This window comes from Heliangelus exortis, chromosome 2, assembly GCF_036169615.1.
Source record: "Heliangelus exortis chromosome 2, bHelExo1.hap1, whole genome shotgun sequence".
Classification (NCBI taxonomy): Eukaryota; Metazoa; Chordata; class Aves; order Apodiformes; family Trochilidae; genus Heliangelus; species Heliangelus exortis.
Genome location: NC_092423.1, coordinates 68,075,291 through 68,096,505, shown reverse-complemented (window position 1 = coordinate 68,096,505; position 21,215 = coordinate 68,075,291). Strand labels below are relative to the sequence as shown.

The 21,215-nt window shown below is 40.9% G+C and overlaps 1 protein-coding gene across 3 annotated transcripts in view; it reads left to right on the top strand.

Moving 5' to 3' along the window:
* Positions 1 to 17,013: 17,013 nt before the first annotated feature.
* The window catches only part of EXOC2 (exocyst complex component 2), a 118,141-nt gene continuing 113,939 nt past the window's right edge, over positions 17,014 to 21,215 (top strand). For 2 of the 3 annotated variants that reach the window (XM_071736556.1, XM_071736560.1), the window contains exon 1: positions 17,014 to 17,132. The gene's annotated coding sequence lies outside the window, so the exon portion shown is untranslated. The remainder of the gene's footprint in view (positions 17,133 to 21,215) is intronic. The other variant, XM_071736557.1, reaches the window with a different exon arrangement.

Here is a 21,215-nt window from a genome sequence, read left to right as displayed (position 1 = left end):
TCCCCCCAGCTGTGCTGAACCCCTGTACTGCTGCTTTCTGCACAAGAGGCAGTCATTGGGGCCACTGAGCAGAGCTGAAGTGAGCTGGGCCTCTCCTTCCTATCCTCTTCCCTCTGCCTATCTCACACCTGAGGGCAGGGGACAGGGTAGAAACCCTCTGGCACCAGCCCACAGCTGCTGGACATCAAAACAGAGGATGGGAGGAGGTTAGCACAGAGGTGTGTGCACCTGCATGGTGGGAATGGCACCGATGTGGCTGCCTGCTCTTGGCTGGATGTTGTCACACGCAAGACCGTGCTGCTTCCCTGAGGTGCTTTTGTTCGTGGATAAGTAACCCCAATGACCACTTTCAGAAAAGTCTTTCAGACAAACCCCCTGAAAAGGAAAAAGGAAGTTTTGAAAGGTGGGATCTAAGGAGAGGAAGTGACTCATGGGCTCAAAGAGAGATGGGCAGGGAGCAACAGCCGGCCAAGGCAGCAGCAGCAGCGATCCCCGACTGTGCCGAGTCGTGGGAATGGGGGTGAGGAAGGAGCCTAAGGCTAGGGAAGCTGAGCTTCTGGAACAGCTACAGACCTATGCTTGCCTCCCAGTCATAGGATTTTTAATGCATTCCCCCATAGCCAGTTCCCAGGCTTACCAGTGTGCCTGGCTCCTCTGCCCACCTGATCTGGAGCTGACTCCAGCTGCCCTCTCAGCTAGCAGAGCCCTCCATAAAAGAAGGCTTTTGCCCTCATGTTACATTTAGCAAATAGCCGTCTTTTGTCACTTTAAAGCAGTAAGAGCAGACATAGGTTGGGTTTTATGTGGTTTCGTGAGAGATGTGACATGATTGTCACATTTGAGACTTCCATGCAGGTCCTTTGCAGAGCTTGTCAGGGTGAACGTTTTTCCACTGGTGGGACACCCCTTTTTACCTGACCAAGGCACGAGCTCTTTTCCTGCACCCTCTTTGAACTTTGAAATATGTGTAGCCTCTAGTAGAAGTTTTCTCTTCTGATGAGGAAGCTCTAAACGGTCAGGACTTTGTGAAAACTAAATGAGGAATTTCCTGGCTTTCAAACAATTTGTCCCCTTAGTTATGATGTTCTAATAATATAATTTATTTTGTTTCATTAACTGGTCTCTACTTGATCCTTCATGTGTGGAGTACTCAAATAATAAACTGGCAGCAATTCTGTCCCGCCTCCTAGAAAAGAAATGAGGCCAGAGATAATCTGATGCTACCTTTTGTTCCTTTTATTTATTCATTATTTACTTATCTTTAATGAGTTGTCCTACAGACCCAGTAAGGTAGGTCAGACAAGAGAGCTCATTTTGAACTCTGAACTAGGACCTTTTGTGCTGAGATCAAGACTCACTCACCACTGTGGTGGAGATGTGCACTGCAGGAATACTATCAAACCATGTATTACAGGCTTTTCCTCTGTGCCATTGACTAGACTATTTGTAATGTGTGTGTGTAAACAGGATTGCATATTAGTTAAGTACTTTTGGCATTGGTTAAAGCATCTTCTTCCCCAGAGAACTACAGAGCAAAACTGGGAAAGAACTACTTCCTCCATCACTGAGGTCACAGGAGTGGAATTAAAGCAAATGGTAAGTTTGCTGTAAAAGCTGAAAATAATGTTCTACAATTACATCTGCAAAAGCCGTGGGTAATTACGTTCTGTGTGCACCTCCAGATTCAACGTGTCACAAAGACACACAGCTTCTTGCTGTAGCCATTTATTAGTTGAAACTTGGTTTGAAAAATGTTGCAATTAAAGCCTGTGGCTATTCATCAAGGGAAAGATGTATGCAAGATGTCCTTTCTTCTGTGCCCATAAAAAAAGTACTGTATTGTAGAGCCTTTCCAGAGAGTTAATAAGGGTTAAGATTCAGTTCTTAGCTACAGCAAATGAAGCTAATCTAATCTGTATTAATTTTACTTGGTTGATTAAAGAAACAGTGTTTCTATGTGTCAGGTCCTGCTATCAGATCTTGCCTTTCATCCATCTTCCTCTTAGGCTTTTACTGTAGTTTAACCTTTTAATTTTTCCCATCTCTGTAAAACCAGGACATGCACCCTGGAGATACTGACCTGTCAAGGGCAAACAAACTGTAAGCCTTATGCTGTATCAGCATGACAAACTTCTTGGGCTTTTCCTAGGATCTACTTTTGGTTTTGGCAGACCCTACTGAACTTCATATCAGGTAACTACAGCCAGGAATCATGACTTGATATTTGATTTTTTCTCTGATAGAAGTACTTAATCACTGGGTCTGGGATGTCCATTTGGACCATCTGTACAGTTCCTTTCTTAGTTTGTGTTCTAGTCAAGGTAATACCTAACTGGATCAACCAGTGACCAGCTGACTGATCTGTAGCACGTCATACAGTATGCCAGTCCATATTTTGAAGCAATCAAGTGAAGCAGCCCCTGAGGTTGGCCTGTAGATAACATCACTTGTGTTTTCACACACCTGATGGTGTTACACAGATGCAGCAGCAGAGATCAAAAGTATGTTCCCAAATTATTACGTATTGCACAGTATTTGGCTGCCTACATCATTTCATAATTAACTCCAATGTGTATCTTTGGCATACTAGAACTACTATGAGTTGTATGCATAATTGTCAGGACCAAATTTAAAAGGCTCTTCTCATATAGTTCTATATGTATCAAGTGTCACTGTCCAGAATTTCTGCATCTATATGGATCTTGTTGAATCAGCAATTAGTTTATTTCTTTCAAACACAAAGACAGATTAATTCTTCCCTCATTCTTTTCATTGCAGCCTTAACATGCCTTTCCTTATATTTTTGAGAGGTTATGCCTCCCTCTGGTGGTTTTTAAAAATGGATAGCTAGTAGAGAACATAAATCAAAATAACAGTAGTTTTGTGCACAAGAAATTGTTGATGGTTTACAGAAGGCTACACGCCTAATTCCTTCTCGGCCTGTCACCACACTTGTTTTTAAATTGAGCTGGGGTTATTTATGGAGATATTTTACTGTGGTAATGTATCCTGAGAGAAGAAAAATGCATACTGATATATCAGAGAGCAATGAGGTAGACAATGCTGCCAAAGTGTTGTGCTTTCAGTGATGGTTTCACCAGAAAACATGCATGTGTCTGTTAGTTCTTCACTTCCTTCTTCTTCAAATTCTTCATCTCCTGCATTGGATTTGGAATTACTCTTTAGCTATATACTGTAAAAAAAAAATTGTTAAATTTGTTTATTTTCTTGGTAGTTAGTGTGAAAATTATTCATAACATAAATGGAGAGTTAGACCCCACTCTTAAATAGCCATTTTCTCGATGTAGCATTCATAGGGTGGAGACTCTATGGGGATCAGCAAAAGAAAACATGGAAATCAACAGCCAGTTCTTTTTTCCTCTCCAGGCTCAAATATATGGAAATGCCTTTTACTTGAGGAAAGAGAACTTGTACAGGAATGTTCCACACTAGTTCACAGCTAATTACAAGCATACAGAACATGCAAGGTGAAAATTGCTTCTAATCATGTTCTGCTTCTGCGGAAGTCGGTGCCGGCGTGCAGGTGGTCTGGCAGCAGGATAGAATTTCAGGGCAGGCGTGTGAGAAGGGGACAAAGCCCCAACTCTGCAGCTGGGATGCTCAGATGCCAGCTGTGCATCTGCTGTATGATTGCTGCAGAAACACTGAGGCAGCCAGGTGATGATCTGAGCCGGGGAATGTCTCTGGGACCATCCCTTCGCTCTTGACTCTGATCTCTTCCCATGTTTTTTTCCCAGCTGCGTGCTGGTCTGGAGAGAAGAACAGGGAACTTCCTTTGGTCTGCAGGAGTCCAGAAGCCTCATGGCTAAACTTCCTATATATTTTCCTGCCTTTCAAAGTAGGCAAGTTTTGTTTCCGTTTTCTTTGATGTAAACAATAATTGTAGGGAAGGAAAGAAGGGAAGAAGATTTAGAATTGAGAGGTAAAGAGGTGTACCTGTAAAGAGGTGTGTGTTTCTGTTCAAAATACCTCTGAATTACTGTAATTTTATGGTTAACTAATTTGATCCTTCTGTCTCACTTAATTAAAATTCAAGAAACAAATCAGTTGGATTAAAATAACATGACTTCCACCTTTTTATTTTTATTGTATTAAGCAGATATTATTGGATAGTTTGGTCCACTGCCCATAGGAAATTGCCATTTAATTTAATATTGGAGCCAAATTTGGAGTTAGGAACCTCTAAATCAGCCCATATCATGAAATAAGGGATGAACGAAATCCTGGCCTCGTGACCAAAATGGCGATCCTCCCATTTTGTTCCATGAAAACAGGATTTTTGCCAAAATGTCTTAACTAGAAGTCTTGTTGCTCAATGATACATGTACACTTGTATTTCCAGAATCCGTAGGTAGTTCCCACTATCAGGTGTCCCACTGCTTCTGAGGATAAGTATGGCATATGTTATTTACATACTGCAATGAGGAAGTATGCACCTTTATTTATTTTTTTCCTTTAATAATAATTTTTACCACATCTAAAAATGTTGTTCAATATTAAGGTCTCTGTCCTGAGTGCCAGCAAAGGGATCAGTCCTGCAAGGTGCTGGCTCCTCTGGCTCCCATCCAGCAAGACACTTAGGCATGTAATTAATCTTAAACACAGGTCTAATCCTCAGGACTTCGCTAAAGAGAAGCTGAAGAGATCAGTATCCTGCAGATACAACCCCCAAACCTCCTCTGTATTGGTCTTCTGCAGAGCTTTGTTATAGTAATATGGTAAGAATTAAACCAATGGCATTTAAGGTATTGTTTTAAAAATACTGCACAAAGATAATACATGCTATATCAGAGAGTAGATCAGTTTTCAAACTGGGAAAATTAAGTTTTCTGCAAGCTTCAGCTCCTTTGTTTTTTTGTAAAATAGGGAACACTCTTGTAGCATCTTATGTGGTTTTGATTATAGTATTTGTGATTCTTTAGCTCTTCAGCAGTTAAGAAACTTGGTGAAGGGGAACTTTATAAGAATTTATCATGGATCAAGTGTTCATGTGGAAAGGAAATGAGGCTCTCTCTTCCTATAGGGAAGAAGTCTCTTTTCATAGAAGCTGTGGCCTCAGTGTGGCAGAGCATCATGATTCAGGACAATGCTTAAGCATATACACAGGCTTAAACATATGTTGAAGTTCTGTAAGAATTTTCTAGACTCCCCAAAACACAAAAAATACTGCCTTGAACTGATGCCTATCCTACTAGCTACCCACAGATCACTTCAGCAATATTAGATGTGCCATTTGGTATTCACAGCATGAGCTCAGACAAAGATAGATGAGTAAATCCTCCCTTCAGCCCCTGTAGGATTTGTTTGCTTTGCAGTGATTGGCAGTGTTCTCATGTGAAATACCACCAGGCAAATTCCATTTGATTAAATAATTATCACGTATGACCAAAAAATGCACCATGATGTGTGAAAACAAATTAAAACTCCCCAAATTTTCTCCACTTCCTTCCTTGCTCTGTTAATTGCTCCTTCACAGGCAAGTGACACAATTATTGACTTTATACTAAATAGGTTCCAGGGTAGGTATGATATTTGGAACTTAAAATATTCTCTGCTGATTATAATTTTTATACAGCTTATTTTAAACAGCTTCCCTGGGGAGAGGTGTGAAGTGCATCAACAAATGGACCCGAAGTTTCTTTCAGCACAGTCAGTCACACTTTTCCCAGGGAGGGGCTGGAACAGCAAGACAATTATTTCTGCCTCCTAATGCAAATATCTAGGTTCTCTTTTTGTGACCCACTTTTTCTCCACATGGTGAAAGACACCATCTTATCCTTGCTTGCACTTGTGGCTACTCTTGTTTTGTGTGAGGACACAAATGATGCCAGCCCTCCTCTGCAAAGGGTAGGATAGTACAAGGGTCTGGCTGGTGGGATGAGGGTCTCCTGTGATGCTGCAGTGCCACCCTCAGCTGACAGTCGCAACATCAATTGGATAGAGTAAAACAGAGGGAGTTCATAGAGAAAGGGTTGCTGGATTGTTTAGTTGGATTGGTCTTTAAAGTTTCTGTTTTCATTTTGTTCAGGATGGAGGTCTGGCATAGCTCCTGCTGTCAACATGAGCCCTTCCTCTGACTTGCAGAAAGAGATGTATTGTCTTCTGTGCTTTTTAGTTTGTTTTGGTTTGTTGTTTTTTTTTTTTTCTGAAGTGCTTTGCTCAACTCAGTCTTCAGGTACTTTCCGGATACCACTTTGTCTATAAAGACTGTGCTAAAATAAAACTGATTCACTTATGACCCTGTTTGCATCATGATTAGGTGATATTTCTGAATTCTGAGCAGAAACACTCTGAAAGGATCATCACTTCACCTCGGTCAGTATCTTGATAGCATTAGTCCAGACAAGCCTGGCTTGTTGAAATGTAATGTTTCTCTTCCTAGTTTCCCAAACTCGTGAGGCTGTTGCTATTTCAGGTGGCTTAAAAATATGTGCACAGTTTGTACTTTGAATGTTTAATAAGCTTAAAACATGAAATATATAATGCAGCTTGAACTTTCTAGTGTTATTTCATCACCAAAAAAGCAAAGTCTTGAGGCTCAGCAATTGCCTTTGTCAGAATGTAAATTCCATCATGTAATACCCAGGCTGTATGTTTCAGGAAATCAGTATTAACCTATTAGCATGCAGTTTTCCTTGGAGAAGAGCCATCTTCACACTGAGCCTGTATTCCTGCTTCAAACCTTCCTGTCACTGTTCCGTATCCACGACCCAGCCTAGGGCTGCCTTTGACGGTTCTCCAGCCATTTCCTGCATACTGCACTAGCACTAATTGAAAATTTGGGTGGCCTTGCTTATTTATTTTCCTGGAATGTAGTGGGTTATATTTTCATGGCACTTTCTCAGCAGTGCAACGTTTCAATTTCAAAACCGCTGCAATATGAAGAAAAGTACCCCCTGAAATTAAAAAAATAACAATAAAAACCAGCATAGCTTTGATTAATTTTTACAGTAGTTCTTTTGTAGAAATATATAATGGAAAAAAGAATTCAGTGTTGCTTTTGTCTCTCAAGATCAGAGGCAGGAGAAACAGTTTAAATACATGAACAGGATGATCACATACAGACACAATGAGGCATGAAACTTTAAATGTACAGATGCTGTGGAAATGAAAAGATAATATAACGTGTATTCTTTGCAAGTCTTGCAGAGTTCAATAGCTACATAACGTGTGTGGAGGGAAGGGAGAAGCAACCCCCCTGAACTCCCTAGGAAAATTCCAGCTATGTCTGGATCTGCCATTGGCATTAGCGCTGTACTTTGGCTCCCTGGATTTCTGCAGGAATGAAATTCCACAACATCCAGGGTTAGTGTGCCACTGTTACCTCTGTCCTTGGAGGTGCATATGCTGTTAGATTTGAAGTTTTGATCAAGTGTTTTTCCCAACCCCTCTACAAAGTTTCAAACCTACATAATTTTTTTCTGTTATTGCTTATTGGGTTTTTTTATTGCAACTTAGTGTATGTGTGCAAAAATTAAAGGTTTGCACAACCTACTTAACATCAACAAATAATATCCCAGTTTATACTTAAGGGATACTATATACTTAATAGTATCCCAATTACTCTAAGTGCAGCTATTCTAGTCTTTTGGGAATTATGCTTTTTTCCCCGGAATGTAGGCATAAGGAAATGTTTAACAATATATATGCCCTTAAGATGTTGATTCATATCTCATAAATCATCAGTAGGAAGAGTGAACCAAGGATGGATTTTTACCTACAGGCACACGCCTTAAGGATTACCCAGCTATTTGAATTTATATAAGTTTCAGAATGGAGGCAAAGCTGGAGACTGAAAGGGAAAGAAATTTTTAAAAAATAAATTAATCTTGAGTTTTCAGGATAGCATTCGGGATTTTTACCTATAATTCTGAAATCTGGAGACTTTTTAGTCAAGCACCACACATTTTCCAGTAAATGTGTAAAATAAAGCAGGATTGCTTTATATTTCATGTTTATAAAATAAGCAGGATTGGGCATTTTTTCTTGTTGTTGTTCCATTCTGGGGTTTTGGTTTTTTGTTGTTTTGGGGTTTTTTTTGTTTGTTTTTTTTTGTTTGTTTGTTTGTTTGTTTTAATTATCAGAGACACTCTCAATTCAAACTGATAGTCCTAGCTTTCCCCCATTTCCATTTCCTGCTTTGCACAGTTGAGATGTCCCCACTAAAGCAAGTGCAGATTTGGAGTGGACCTTTCCAGCCTGTTCCAAATCCTACTTCCAAACTCCCTCGCTATACATATCCCAATGAGAAGGTTGGTACTGGAAGTTAAAAAATGCCCCAGTGTAGTGAAGCAATCGATCAAAGTGTCTCATGCATGTGCATATTGTGCCCTGCTACAATTAACAGTGAATTCTGGTTCAGCTGGATGCTACAAACTCCCCAAAGTGTGACACAAGTGATCAGAGGGACACTTCCCTTTATATTTATGGCTGGTTAGTTTTGCCTTGTACCTGTGAGCAGTGTTCAATTAGGAAAAATGGGTTAAAATGGAGAAGATGGTGCTTCCCTGGCCCTGCCTCTCCCCACTGAGCATCTCTTCCAAGAGGTGCTGGGTTTTGGTGGTTATGCTCTGGAGGAGAGAGCAGATACTTAAATGGCAGGATGGATCTCTAGCAATCCTGAACTATTGCTATGGACTGTCACACTCATAGATGATCACTGATGTACTAATGCCTCTGATTTTGATTTCATATTTTTCCTGCAAATACTCCTTTAAAGAAAACACGAGGTTTTCTCTTAGATCATGAGTGATATTGTCTTTAACTGCAGCTGAGAGCTCTGGGAAATCGAAAAAGGAAATTGAAATTATTCTAGCCAGTTTTTGTATGCTACCTTTTTTTCAGTTGCTAGAAATACTTGCATAAACAAAGAAAAAAAAAATTGTCTAATTCTGGTGCTTAATCCTAACTGAATCATGGCATGGGTCTGAAGATCAGCTCAGGAGCCTCGCCAGTACATAGCAAGGTGCAAATACAAGCCTGATACTAGTAGCTGCATGTGGCTTTAAGGGAAATAACCAGTTTTTAAAGGCTTCCAGTGAAGGATGTTAAGTCAGTTTCCTAAACAACCTATACCGGTATTTCGTTGCCCTTAGTGTTGCAGCTCTTCCTAGTGTCTCACCTGGATGCTCTTTGCTGTAGTGTCTCCTATTCATTGTCTTGTCCCTCCCAGCTATGGAAAACTGACTTTTAATTGCTACTGGGAAACATTTATCAGGCTTTCAGAAGATGAATTTGGAGGTGCAAAACACAATTAATAACAGTAATAGTAGCAGTAGTAGTGGCAATAATACTGCTTAGTAGTATTATTAGTAGTAATAGTGGTAATAATTATTAGTAGTAATAATAATACTTCCAATAAGTAGAAACAGGACACAATATTTATTACAACTGTACTCAGATATTGACCATAATGTATATTTTAAAATGTGTGTCTCGAAGTACGTTCTGAATGTGTGTCTGATGGGCACTGGGCCCTTTTGAAAAAATATCCTCGAAGTCTGTAATGTACTTGACTAATTTTACTGCTATAACCAGTCTCACTCCCACCATGGGGCAAGCCAAGTGAATACAGTGAGTCAGGGCCTTGGCTGTGGGCAGAACTGGGCTGGGGGTTGTCTTAGTCCAACAGGTTACTTAATGTGAACGCTTCATTTTAAGTATTTGCTTTCAGTTCTTTCAATAAAGTGAATAATAGACCTGATTTTGGTTTAAAGTTAATGGGGATGCATAAGAGCTTTCTTGGATGACAGCCAGAGTGCTCGTTCAGAACATTGCAGGGTTAAATACAGATTTAACAGTCTAAATTTAGGCCACTACGCTTTAAAATACTAACCAACATTCTTTTCAGAGATTTCTTGGGAAATTGCTGTACACCTGAAGTCAAGGCCAAGCATTTCACTGTCATGTAAATCCACTTGTGCTTCTACGAATAAATGTCAATAAGAAACATTAAGGACTAGAACTGTAGTCAAATAAAATCAAATACTGTCATGAATTTAATGGGTTTCAGATTAAGCTGTCTGATCTGGTACCTTTGATCGTATACTTAGGACACAGATCAAAATCCACATTTTAATGTTAATTGCTAATCTGATACATAAAAATAATGTTTGTCACTAAAAGGAACCTCATAATTATATCTAATTCATGCAAAATGCAACCTCTTGCTAATAGCACACAGTTGTGATAGTAATTTAAATCTAAATTATCTTCAAAGTTAATTTTTGAAAGAACAATTATACTTGGCCTGGATTGTGCCAAGTATAAGGCTACAGTATATATAAGTTAATTATATAGAGTAACTTAGTAACTATAAGGTTAAACTAACCACTTTTTGCCAATCTTGTTCCTTTCCCCCAGCCCTACTTTATAATTTTCTCTTCCCTTTCCACCACAGGAGAATTAGAGACCAGATGAGAGAAAGAAGAAAGGAGAGAGACAAACTGAGAAACCTAGGGAGGAATGAAAAATACAGTCACAAAAGGGTTCAGAAATGGATGGAATCTTTATTTGTAATATTAAACACAAAAACCTTCATACTGTTTCCTTTAAAATCAATGTGAGTTCGCAAGTGTATGTTTATATGATACATTTACTATATTGTCAAACCTGATTACTTATTATGTATCAATTGTCAGAAAAACAGTCCCCACTGAACAGCTGTAATGGCAAAATAGATCTGTCCCTGAAACACAGTTAAAATAAAGCCATGTTCCTGCAAGAAATTGCACAAACACAGGAAATTACAAACTGATAGGCACTCTGGCAAGCAAACACTGACAGTGGCAAAGCCCAAGCAACCTTGGGCTGCTTCTCACTTCTCTCTTACATACACATCAGCAGAACCACTGAATGGGGCAAGTGAGGGAAACAACTTGGTTCCATCCAAATGATCCCAGCTGATAAGTAACTGGTAGTTATTTATTACTCCAGCTGATTTTCACTATGATGTCCTGGGAAGTGCTGACTGCTACTGGAGCAGAGGTATGGTTGCTTCCCCTGGAGGAGACCTGGGGTGCTCAGGTAGTGATGAACTGTCCCACAGGCACAGTTCAACTCCAAACAGGAAATCCGATCTCTGTCCTCACTCCACACAATTTCAAAAGTCTGTGAAAAGATTTCTAATGAACAGCTTTTCCCTGCTTATTCCCAAAAGCACACCACAAATGAAAGCAGTTGTGTCAGAGGTTGGCCTTGTGGAAAAGAGTGACCTGGAATATGAGGGACAGAAACTGTCAAATGGTCTTTGAAGCGGTTTGTGTTTTTTCTTTCCTTTGAGAAAGAAACGTGGCAAAAATTCAATCTGTTTTACGTTTCAACTTCCCCTCTCTCCCACCTATTGTTTTAAAATACACTCAGTAAATGAATGCTGGCTTGAGGATGTACTCAAACTGATGCAATTTAGTAGTTTGAGGAAGTCCTCAAGCTGATGCAACTTCATAGTGACACTCTTGACAGAGCTGTGGTATACAAAATTCAGTATTTTTAGCTGCACAAAGTAATTTAATTATTTGTTTCGTGAGTGCTGTTTAGAGAAATAATGCCTCTGGGTCAGTAGTGCACAGATTCCTTGGATAGGCCTTGAAAGGGAAGAATTACGGTGGTGTTAGCCAAGAAAGTAAAACAGTGAGAGAATTTTGTGTACTGTTGGAAATGGTTTAAAGTGCAAAAGACTGTATTTTTTGTTTGATGTGGAAAAAGTGACTGCATGTGTTCTGGAAGAAAACTAAAAATACTGTGTGCATTAATTTATACGTCATTTCTCTTGAAGCATACCAGAAATCATCTGGGGAAACCACTGATCAGTAAGTTATTTCTTTCTCTCTTGCCTTTTAGCTAAGATAAATATATTTCACTTCATAATGAAGATTTCTGGCTTAAACTCCCAGATAGTGGTCAAAATGTTGCCAAGGTTAAAGACCTTGTTTCTGTAGCTATTTATTTAAAAAATAAATAGAAGTGTAAGATTTAAGTAGATCACTTCCTGGATGGTGGTTTGACAGCGTAGATCCCAGTGATTTCAAACTTAGGAGGAAGCAGAAAGCAGCTGGTCTTGGGAGCGTAACACAATAGAGGAAATCTGCTTGTAAATTGAAATATCTGTATTAATTTTTCATACACTCTGTGACCGCTGCTAGAAGCCAACAAAAAAGTTCCATCAACAGATCAAGAAAATGAAGGGAAGTAAAACCAATGAGGAGAAAAAAGGTTCTTCAGGGAGTATAGATTTGTATATAGAGCAGGCAAGGACAGGGTGAGCTTCTTGATTCTGCTCTTAGTTGTACTTTCACGGCTTTGGCAGGTTACTGGTCTCTGGTTCAGAAGACACTGCTTGTGGCCATGGAAGCAACGCTCTTAATTTCAGACAGGCTTAAAGTTAAGTACAAGTATATAAAAAAGGAGGAGATGGATAGCTTCAGTTCATGGAAATCATCAAGCAAACCATCTGCAATCGTTAGAAGACAGACAGACAAGTAACAATTAACATGAATTTGTCAAAAACGAATCCTATTGACTCAATTACAATAAAGTAACAGGTGTTATACAAAGGAGAGAAGTATAAAAAGTCATGTAACTTCATTTTAGTAAAGCTTTTGGCAACATTTCTCAAGAACAAGCAAAGACAATATGGTTTGGATTGAAAATCCCACAGGGTCAGAAAATGCAGGGCTCAGGAAGAGTTAGCAAAATGAGGCCACTATTAAAACTTAGAAATGTATTGGAAAAGGTTCCTCTAGGCTATCCTGTGTCTGATACTACTTATAAAACATTTGAAGAACAGAATAAAGATGAAGCTTGTTACATTTGGAGAGGCCATGGAGAGCAGCTAAAAGATAGTATGCAATTGGAGCAAGTGTAGTCTATTAGACATAGCATCATCAGTTCCCCAGATACAGGAAGGGGAAAAGTAAACAGGATTACAGCTGTATAGAAAAAATGTAGAGTGAATCACAGGCTAAACAGGAGTCACTGCTGTTATGCTGTTGTAAAAAAGGCAAATGGCATAACAGAGGGGCAGGAACAGGAAGATAGACTGCAAAATAGCCAAAGCAATTATCTTGCTCTGATAACGCATGGTACAACTTCAATTATAGTTTTTACTTTTGTAAAAATATTTTTCACCTGGAGCATGCTTGGCTTGGGACCACTTTAAGAATGACCTTGAGTGGCTGCAGGATAGTGTGGTGAAGACCAAGCTTGGTTACCAGTCCAGAAAACATTAAAAATCAGGATATTAATGGGACTGCCTGGACTACTGAGGAAAAAAATACACAGGGAACTTTTAAAAATTAAAAGACTGCTACAGGGGGGGAGCAAACAATTGGTCTGCTGGGCCTAGTAAATACATTTGTTTCACTAATGGACTGAAATTGCAGTAGGGGATATATTCAGAGTATACAACAGAAAAAAAAGACCTTTAGTGGTAAGGGTAGGGAAACACTGTGAAAGACTGCCTGAGGAGGTGGCAAAAGCACCATACTGAGAAGTCTTTAAGAACAAGACTGAAAAAACAATTGTGCCATAGTACAGGAATAGTTGATCCTGCCTTGGGACAAGGGAAAAGAATAGAAAGGGTGATTTCTTAACGTCATTTCCAACGTTATTGGTCTTACCTTTTTTCTGTTTCTTAGATATCCATGGCTATAATATTCACCTCACTAATTCAAATAGAAGTAGGGAGAGGTATGGTTTGGACATCCACATGTCAAAAATTAAGGTGGTATCTGTAAGCTTGAAGGCTTTCAAAAAAAATTAACAAAAAAACAACAGTTCTAGAAAGGCAGTTATACAGTGCAGAATAAAAGTTAATCCATACAGTTTATCAAGACAAGGTGAAGGAGTAAATCTGCTGTATTTTAAAACCACCTTCAAAAGGGAGATTTTTCAGTTAACAAGAAGCAGTCTTGCAATGGACAGATGCTGTGGCTAGATTAATTTACCTTTTCAAACAACATTTATATTTCTATCAGTTATTTTTTACGTGTTAGGGTAACCACTGAGAAAACTTCAAAAGTGCAATGATGGATTCATCTTTTCTCCAGCTCTTCAAATTAAGGTGGAGATGTCTTTCTAAGAAGCAACTACAGAAAGAGCTTGGTGTGGGAATGGCTGGAGGAAATTCCACAGCTTTCAATATTCAGTTCAGACAAGATGATCATTATAATCTCTCTTGGCTTTCAAATCTGTTTACCCAACTTTGTAGAGAGATGTAATGTTTACAGATCACTGTCAAATCTGCATAAATGGATTAGAAAAGGCATGAATGAGCAATTACTCCTGTGAACTCTATGAGGTATAATACTTCCTATTTACCAGGTGGTTACATTACAACTTGCCATGTCTTTCTGCAGTTTTAAAGGCAGAGATTAATCTCTTTAACAGCATCTGGAGTTCCATCGAGTAATATATTTATATTAGCAGCATTATATATGACAGCAAATATATATTATATATTACGGTATATACATCATAAGATATATATATATGTGTGTGTATATATATATATATACAACAGCACTAGTTTTCCTCCTTTTGTTCTGAAGAAATGTGTGGAGCAGTGTTTCTTCTCTCAGGTGAGGCAAAAATATATTTAGACACCATCAGTTTTGTTCTGGAGTCACTGAAGGGTTAGCTGATGGTTACCACGTGGTCACCACATCAGCTGGGAAAACCACCCACAGTAGATTCAACAACGGGCAGCACACAGGAAGCTCTTCACTGACAATATTATCCAGAGCCCCTGCAGATCATAAAAGTCCTGAATGCTTCTCTTGGCAACAGGAGGGTTTGCCTATGTGGGTGCCTGTGATGAACCTATGTACACCATTTATAATGTTGCTGTCATTGCAGAGTTTGGCCTGATTGTGCTGTTCTGACAGGTTCTCCAGGACAGACATTTGGATAAAACCACTGCTAAGCAGCTGTTTAGAAACAGCTGCTTTAAACTGCTTAATGCAGAGGCTAGATGACATTTTCAGAAGGAGAAAGGCCTTTTGGCTTTTTTTTACCTCAGCTAACACTGGGGGGATTTGTCTCTTCACAAGTTCAGGCTTCCTCTTCTTAAAGCTTCACTCTTCAGATTATTTGCATTTACAACAGGTGAGAAGATGCAGCCAGCTCTGCAGCAAAACTTCAGCAAGTTTGTCAATTGAATTAAATCTAATTAATAATTGTTTATTACAAAATCTTACAGGAAGACAGCTCCCTTTACAGTGGGCTCTTTGGGCACAGGTACTCTCCCAGAGAGAACTGGGCAGAGCTGGGTATGTATTGTGTGGGTGGGGCCTTCTGTACCAACCAAACTTTTCAAAATCCTGGTTTATTTGGCATATTCAATGACAGGCTTTAAATGGGAAAATGCAAACAAGTTGCCACGGAGAAAAAACACCATTTTGAAATGTATGGCAAATAGTTATACTTTTTTTTTTTTTTTTTTTTTCCTAATGTGATGCCAACTTTACTTTTCTTGGAGGACTGACTCTTTCTGCTCTGGATATTAGAAAAATCTACCAAGCCATCAGTAACAAGTTTGAGGATGAATAAATAAAAGATAGGTACCAACCACATCATTTACCCCCAGAAAGATGCCACGTAACATTTTACAGATCCTATAGGAAAGAGTCAGAAAAGTGCTGTTTATTCATGTGGCGAGATAATACAGCCTACTAATTTAACTATGAGGCTTTAGAAAAAAGTGAGGAAATTCTGTTTCTTGGCCATAATGCTTTTAAAGCACTTACGTTCTTTGAGGTTTTACAAAAGGTAATTTGTTTTCCCACTAATGTCCTGGTTTAGGTCTGGTTGACAAAACTGAAGAACATATTCTTCTTTCTTTGTTTTTTCTCTCATTGTTTTTCCTCTCTTTCCCATTGTGATTTCAACTGAACTTGTCTTCACAACTGAATTTTAACAATCCCATTAAAAAAGGGAAAAATTAGGTCTCCTGACCCTTTGTTTCCAAAAGGAAAAGGAGCCTGTGTCCAGCAGCTCCTAAGGCAGACAATCCCAGTACCTCCCTTCACGCCACAGCATAAGGATGCCCACACCATCACTGCCATGGAATGAGTTCCTGCCCACTGGGACATAAATACAGCATTCAGTGATGGGTTTGTATAACTTATTATTATTCACAGATTCACAGAGTTATTTGGGTTGTAAGGGACCTTAAAGATCATCTAGTTAAACTCCCAGGGGCAGGGACACCTCTCACTAACCCAGACCGCTCCAAGTCCCACCCAACCCGGCCTTGAACACTTCCAGGGGGAGGGCAGCCACAACTTCCCTGAGCAACTTGTGCCAGTGTCTCACCACCCTCACAGTGAAGAATTTCTTTCCAATAACTAATCTAAGTCTACCCTCTTTCAGTTTGAAACTTTCACCTCTCGTCCTATCACTCCATGTCCTTATAAAAAGTCCCTTCCCAGCTTTTTTCTGTAGGCCCCTTCAGGTACTGGAAGGCTGCTGCAAGGTCTGCCTGGAGCCTTCTCTTCTCCAGGCTGAACAACCCCAACAGCTCCAGGTCCTTCTCCTGTTGGAGCTCCCTAACTGGACACAGTACTCCACGTGGGGCCTCATAAGAGTTGAGTAAAGGGGGGGGAATCACCTCTCTTGACCTGCTGCCCACGTTTCTTTTTAGGCAGCCCATGACACAATTGGTTGTCTGGGTTGCCAGTGCACACTGCTGGCTCACGGTGAACCTATCAACCAACCAACACCCCCAACTCCTTCCCCTCGGAGCTGCTGTCCTTCCATTCTCCACACCACCCACACAGCACTCTTTTCTTGTTGTGGCCACCACTGTCATGATTTGAGTCTTCCTTCGCTCTTCCTCCACGAGGGGACGAACCCCTCACCGCTCTCCCCACCACTCTGCTCCGCGGTCACACGCGGGGGAGGCGGAACCAGGGAGCACTCGGGGCGGTGCCTGCTACGGGGCGGGACTCCGGGCAGGCTCTGCCCCCGCCCCACACCTCGATGGTTCGGCGCTCCCTCGATTTTCTCGGGCGGCAGCTGGAGGTGGCTGTGCCCGCCGGACGCGGAGGCGCTGCTGGGAGCGGAGCCGCCCCAGGTGCCGGATACGAGCGCGGCGGCAGCGGCGGCGGCTGCCGGTGAGTGACAGTTTGTGGCCTCCCGCCCCGCTCTTCCTCCACCCGGCTCTGCGGAGCCGGCTCGCAGCGGGGCAACTCTGGCTCCTTCCCCCCTCCCCGGGGCGGAGGCCTACCCACTTCCCTCCGGCCTCCTCCCTTCTTCCCACCTCGGTCCCCGGGGGAGCGGGGCGGGCGTCGAGGCTCTCGCCCGCCGGGCGGGGCCGGGTGTGGCGTCCCAGGCCCCGCCCCTGCTCCGGGCAGCGGGGATGGAGCTGCCGTTACCGGCCGTTGGGACGCGAGGGGGGGTTGGGTGGGTGCGGGGGTGTCGCTGGTTTGCGGCCGTCTCGCGTTTCGCGGCCCCTCCTCACCCCCACCGGAGGCACCCACAGCCCCGCCGCGGGGAGCCGGTGGTACCGGGCTACCACCGCTGGGATGGGCTGCCCCTCGTCTTCCTGAGGGCTGGGGGAGCACGGCGGTATTGGGCGCCCGGGCCTCGCCGATCCTCCCGGGGATGGAAGGAGGCGGCGGCTTCCCGGCTGCAGCAGGCAGCAGCAGCTCGGTTTCTCTCCTCCCCCAGCCCGATGAGAAGAGCCGGGGCAGCTTGTCAGCGGGCGGTTCCTTGGGAGCTGTGACCCCCCTCCGCCGCCACAGGGGTGTCCGCCGGGTGACGGTGGCTGTGGGAGGTTGCGCTGAGGTCTGAGAGAGCGGTGATCCCGACCGTGGGTGCGCTGAGAGGGAGAGAGGGAGGAGCGGGGAGGGATCCTCAGTGGGCGCTGGTGAGGCCGGGCCTGCCAGCCAGCGGGCAGGGCAGCACTTCCGTGGCTTCTGCCTTTGTTTCTCGGTGCTGACAGTGGTCTGTCCAGAGCTGCTGGGCCCCCTTGTTTGTAGGATGGGAGGAGAGCGATCCAGAACTAAAATTGTTCGGCTCAATGAAGCGTTTGTGTGGGGGAGGAAATCGGCAGAGAGGCGGGGTATGACCTCTGAATACAGCTGGTTACTTGCCAGTCTGGTTTTGTTGTTCTTTTGGGTTGTTTTTTTTTTTTTTTTTTGTTCGGGTTTGTTTGTTTGTTCTGTTGTTGTTTTTATTTTGGTTTTGTTTTTTGCTTGGTTTTTAACCGTGTTTTCAGTGATAATACAAAGTTTCAGAAATAACTCCCCAAAATGACTGTGCACTTGGGAAGTACAGTAAGCAAGTACCCTAGCAAGTATTGTGGAACACATCAGATGTGTATTGGTTGAGAGATGACTCCTTTCATTGATATCTAAATGAAAGCGTTATGCTTTCCCTGTGACTTAATATTTTTTACTTTCTACCCAGTTCTGCATTCCTTTCTTCCTTGGACTGCATTGCAGTCCTGAAAAGTCCATGAGCTGGATGACCAAACATCTTTCCTGTTGTCGCACCTGTATCTTAATTAACAACCTGAAAAGCATCTTTTACCAAGGGGAGCAGTTATCTGAAAATGGGCGTGATCCTATTTCTAAAAGAGTGTGCTATTCTATCCAGCTTTGCAGCTTTTCAGAACAATGTCCTTTCTGTACTGTTGGGTTTTCTTTCCCTTTATTTTCCCCCTGCTTTATTTCTTTCCTGCACTTCAGTTGCTATTTACGCATTAACAATTTCTAGCCATACAGTCCAAAGCTTTGAATTGAGAACCAGTGAAGTATTAAGCCTCTGATACAGCATAAGAATAAATCTAAACCACAAATATTCATTCTTCAAAGTTGAGTTTAAAACCATAATCTCACTTCATCTTTCCAGGCCTTCTGACCATTCTTAAATAAGTGAACAGTCTTTTCTTAATTTAGTGATCTGTGTGCATTTCATTACTGTAAGCTTAGCTTTGTTTTTGCTTTTGTTAAAGTCAAAACAGTTGAAGTGTATCTATTTGTATTTTTTTTTTTAATGTAAACTGCAAATAAACAAATTTTGGGCTTAGAAGGGTCTGTTTTCTTATTTTACCTTTTGCTCACTTGAAGAAGAGCTCTATAATTCTTTGTACCCTGTTTCTCTAGAATCTATCACAGTTTGCACTGACCCAGCAAGCAGAAGCAGAAGGCATGTCCTGTTGATTTCTTTCCCATGGATAGCTTAGTTTACAGTTTTTGTGATTTATGCCCACCCTTGAACAACAATGTTTTTACTTAGATGGGATTTCTGTTGTCTTAAACATAATTTAAAACAGGACAAAACGATTTGCAGTATGCTGGTATGACTTACTTTAGTGAAAATACCATTATATCGCATTGCAACAATAAAACGTTTTTGTGCATGGAAAATGTAACTTTTTGTATATGCTACAGACGTGCTGTTTTATTTTAAACAATGTAAAATTGTCTTGTGGTTTCGTGGCCTTTATTCAATAAATTACAGTATTTTTACAGGCTTGATAGTAGTTTTTTAATGCTGGAATTACTTCATCAGAAATTAGTGCTAAATAACAATCTAAGTTAATGGATATTTTTAGAATTACAGTTCTAAGCTGTGGGCCAATAAGTAGATAATTTAAAGCCTTTTAAAGAAAAACATGTTAACACCTTGCCATATGAGGATTGGATATTGTGTGGAGAAATTGTTTCACGTTCGGTACAAAAGGTACTGTTTATTAAGGTTTTTTGAGTCTGTAGTATTCTGATCTTATTTTTTTGAATTGTAGGATTTCTCATGACTATGAACAGAGTTTTTGCTAGCTGTTATGAGCATTTGAGGCAAGAACTGACAAATATGTTAAAATATGTTAATCTACCAACTATTTTCCCAAGGTCCTATTAAAAAGAGACTATATCCACTGATACAATCTGTTCTTTATTATGCTCCTTCTCGCAGTGAAGCTGGACTAAACAAAAAAAGTGGGTTCATTAGAGAGGCAGAGGCCAATGACATTTTTAAGTACTGCAAATTTTTAGGTAGTACACAGAACTGTACCTAATCAGTTTCTTTTGATGTACTGGTATGTTTAGCTGTAAATCCAGTAAGTCGTAAGCAGTGTACTTGAAAGTAAACAGCAGTGTTATTTGAATTCTGTTCATTCTGTGCTTTTCTGATTTCCTACTTAACATTAAAAAATAAAAAGGAGGGAAAACGAAAAATACTTCATCAGGATGGTGACAAAAGGCTGAATGGAAAAGGTGTTCTTAAAACCATGGATTCTCACAGCTGTTGAAGGTATCCATGAAATAAGCTACAGTTTTGTACTCTAGGACAAAACAGCCCTTAAAGCACCAACAGACATACCTGGATGTATTCTGGATGGCTGTACATCACTACTTACATGTGCAAACAGGCAGAGAAATTTTTTCCACTAGAGATACCAGTAGTCCTTAAGTTTATGATGAAGGACTGGAAGGTAACACTCAGAAGACTGTTGCCACGGGAGCTTTTCAGTAAGAGTGGTATCTGCTGCTGTCCTTAAAACTACTCTGACGGTTCAAAATCCCAAACCAGCTGAATTAATATCTTTTAGCAGAAGTCAGATGTTAGCTCTTTAGTTTAACTTTGACCTTCTGCCTTGGACCACCTATATTCTGTAAATCTGTGCAACGTTTCCTTTCAAATTACTTTTCCCAGGAGAGAAATACCATGCTTGGTAATGGGGGAAATCTTGTCCGTAAAAGTGCTTGTAGGATGAGGGATGATTAGACAGCACGTGCGTAGCGCAGTCACATCAAGATGATGTTTCATTTTTTTCACTGAACATGAAAGTCAAGGTCTCTGTTTAAAAACAAAGCTGATTAAATTTTTTTTACCTTAACCTGAAAATTATTTTCTAGTATTCCCGTCAGTATTTCAGTTCAAAAGCAGCTGGATTGTTCTTCCAGTGTTAGAGGGAGAACTCAGTTTTGTGATCTCCTGAAGGGACAGGGAAAGAAGTACCCAAAGCATTTTTCCTAGGCACTGAGCAGTGGGAGAAGTGCCTGAAAATAAGGATTGTGTAATCAGTATGTTACATGCTTTGTATAGGGAAAGGTGAATGAAGTATTTAAGTAGTACTAAGTCAAACACCCCTCTTCCATCCTATGCAGAAATAGTTTGTAATTATACATTTTATATTATTTTGGAAGTACATAATGCTTTTTCTTTGAAAGGAAATTGGTCTGTGTAAA